Source organism: Phragmites australis, chromosome 1 (assembly GCF_958298935.1).
Source record: "Phragmites australis chromosome 1, lpPhrAust1.1, whole genome shotgun sequence".
Taxonomy (NCBI): Eukaryota; Viridiplantae; Streptophyta; class Magnoliopsida; order Poales; family Poaceae; genus Phragmites; species Phragmites australis.
The window spans coordinates 34,039,819-34,043,189 of record NC_084921.1 but is presented as its reverse complement, the minus strand read 5'-3'; the positions used below and the strand labels follow the sequence as shown (position 1 = coordinate 34,043,189).

The window sequence follows — 3,371 nt, the reverse complement described above, 5'->3', positions numbered from 1 at the left end:
GGCGAAGGGGGGACCCCCGAGCTTTTTCGACCTTTTTCCGTGATCCCGTCTCGTCTCCCTCCTTGCTCACGACCTGCTTTGCACGCACAGGCCAACAGACCAGAGTACGTACTCCTTGCAGGCACATTAGATGTGACTAGAGGTTTGTACTGGCACCTTACGCGCTGCACAGTGATCAACAGCCCCAGTGAACGTTCTCTTGTTAAGCTGGAAAGAACCAAACGTCGACGACGGTGGAACTAGGTTTGAATCATGCACGGTTCTGACATGTGACAATGGTGAATGAGCCAAAGAACAAGGGGAGAGATTGCCATTGAGCCAAACGGTGAATAAGGTTGAGAACCTAATTACAGGTCGTGTTGCAGGTTTCTTTTACATGAAAAGCGAACCAAAAAGAGAGGAATTTGAACAGAAAGAAATGATAAAGAGACACAGATCCACGCTTGTACATGAGGGAGGTGGCTAAAGGAGCCTAAAAGAGCTCTTTCCCTGCGCCTAAAACAAAAAAAAACTCTCTCTCACAGACACATAAACAAGGTTAAAGGCCTCTAGCTCGCTGAACCGCCGCATGTTCTGGAACCTTTAGCAATTTGTACTTGCGAGAGGTTCGTCGTCTTTTCCTCGCTTCCTTTGCGAAATTCAGCGCGAAGCTTCGGCCTCCGTCTCCTCCAGAATCCAGGAGCGAAATGGCAAGCATAGCGAATGCAAAACCCCTGCGACGATGCTGCTTGCTCAGGATGTTACGCCCCCGGGTCGCTCCGCGATCGCACATCGCATCAACGACGTGTCGAACTCTGAGACGGACGCTGCAAGAACGTAAGTAACGCGCGCGTCAGGGATAGTGGTTCGACAAATTAATGGAGGCACGAGACGCGTGGACGGTCGGTGGCGTCAAGGTTACGGCGTCGGCACACCTACAACGTGCTTACCTCGGTGGAGGGACTCCTTGCAGTGCGCGATGGCGCTCGCGATGCCGTCCTGCTTCTCGAGGAGCGAGTCGTCACGGCGAGGTGGCGGCGACAGGGCCGCCGACATCTGCGCCGCGGACGCCGAACGGCTCTTCCGTAGCCGGAGATCCGCCGCGGCTCCGGGCGCGGCTACACTCCGGAGACGCCGCGAGATCTTGCTCAGGTACCGCCTGATGACGTCGCCCGAGGGCGGCCTGATCTTGGCCGCGTCCCGGTCCCGGTCGGGCGAGTCGTACCCGCCGTACGCGGCGTAGAGCCTGGCGGAGCGCGCGCTGCTCGTGCTCCGGGAGAAGCTGGCGCGGCCGCCGTAGAACGCGGCCTTGGCGGACCCGAAACTGAGCGTGCGCAGCTGCAGCTTGCACCCGCGCCGGCTCGCGCAGCTGTACCGGCGCGAGACGGCGTCGCTCGGCTCGGACGCGCAGAACTTGAGCGGGGGCGGGGGCTGGGGCGGCACACCGCGGAAGAAGAGGCGCTCCTCGTAGGAAGGCGACGCGGTGCGGCTCCGCTGCAGCGAGATGACGAAATCGAGGTCGCCGGCGGTGCAGGATTCCTCGGACTCGGAGCCCGACTCAGCCGCCTGGCTGCCCGCGCTGGACGCGGGCGCGGAGCAGCAGGACAGGTCGAGGTCGAAGAACGGGCCCTCGTCCTCCTCGCCGTAGCCGTAGCAGCACGGGGTGCCCGGCGCCGTCGCCGTCGCGGTGATCGTGGACACAGAGCGGCGGCGGCGGAACCGCCGCACCGCGAGCAGCCGGAGGATCTGCATGAGCGCGCCCGTGCGATCTCGGTCTCGGACGTGCTCGTTCGCTTTGGCTGCGGTGGAGTGGGCTGGGGAGAGCTTGGGGTTTGGGTGGCGGTGGGCTGCTGCCTGGTGGTGGCTTTTAAACGGGAGCGGCAAAGGCTGTAGCGTGGAGGGAGGCGGACGTGTGGGGTTGCGAAAGGCTCGGGGTTTTTTCTTTGATTTTTTTGGCGGCGTTTGTGGTGCGTCGTGGGGTCTCGGCACGGGGATTTGGCCACTTGGGCTGGGTTAAACCTACGCGCGTCGCGGCTCGGCGCGGGCGGCCAGTGCGGCTGTGCTTCGCTTCGCAAGGGCATTCTCCTGAGTTCTGAGCCTCGGCTGATGGCACGAGGGATTTTCCCGATCGGCGAGTGATTTTGTGTGCCTTGGGTGGAAATATTTTCCGGTACTGCGGTTAAGCGTTTCCTGCGAGGAAAGTAACGCCGGTCTTAGCTGGGGTACACGGAGAAAATCTGCGTGCGATGTTAGCATCAGTCAGGAGCAAGGTCAATGTCTCGAAATTTTCTTTTGTCTCCTAGTTACCCACCTGAAATCCAGAAGATGCCTACCGCTTACCATTTAGCATTGTTAATCTTTTCCTTTATCTAAAAAAATTAGCATTGTTAATCTTCTCGGTGGAATTACGAACGAAACACTAGCAAGTAGTGACAGCTAACAACTTACCATCAAATTAAACGAAGCGAATGCCTTGGCACACCTGTCCAATATCACATCTAAGCTTTCCAAAGTCTGAGCATCTGTCAACCTTTTCGATTCTTTTGCTGACAAATGATAGTACAGCTTTTCTTCTAAAAAGGCCTTGTCTAATGTTTATTTATCGTCAACTCATGATAAAACTGAGAAAACATTGACGCCATCGAGTTACCTCTCAGCACTCACCATCACCCATTGAAATGAGAATCACATTTCTCCCCTTCACGCCAGCACTACAAAATCCATCAGAGGTTCTAGATTGTCTCTAACTATATTCTCTTTATTTTATTTTATTTTTGATTTTTTTTTCTCGTTCGTATTCTTTTTATTTTCTATCATCTTCAATAGCTTTTTTTTCGAAGAAATTTATGAAAGAAAATAAACTTTAAAATCCTTTCGGAAATCATAAAAGAAAGTCATTAAAATACCGAAGCAAATCGTGAAAGAATCCCTTGGGATGCTCTCCTAGTTCTGGACCACGCATGGAAAGGACACGAGGGTCCAACCGAACCGGCCGGGTCCAAAAATGCTGAGACCGCAGCACCACACAGAAGCTTCGTAAATTTCTGTGAAACGGTCATAATTTTGCAAAGTGACCGAGGACCCGGGCACCGGGTTAGGGCTGGTGCTGCAGCGAGAGCTCAGACTGCTCCACCACTTGATGCGCGGTGCTGTGGGATGGGATGAAACAGAGCGCTGCCGCCGCTGTGCAGAGCAGACGAAAGCGCAGCTCGGCACTCGATGAGTCCCAAGTCCATGGCGCGAGCCTTTACAGCCTTCCCTTCCCTCGAGTCCTCGTCCGGTCCAACCGATGTACAGTAGTCTCCGGTCAAAACTGCAATAATTTGGATTGACCAAGCGAGCCGGTCAGGAACACAGAAAACTCCAGCAGGTCCTGTCATCCGAGTCTGAAA

At 55.2% G+C, this 3,371-nt stretch overlaps 1 pseudogene; it reads right to left on the bottom strand.

Moving 5' to 3' along the window:
* Positions 1-332: 332 nt before the first annotated feature.
* Positions 333-1,965, bottom strand: LOC133888794 (uncharacterized; annotated as a pseudogene).
* Positions 1,966-3,371: the final 1,406 nt, after the last annotated feature.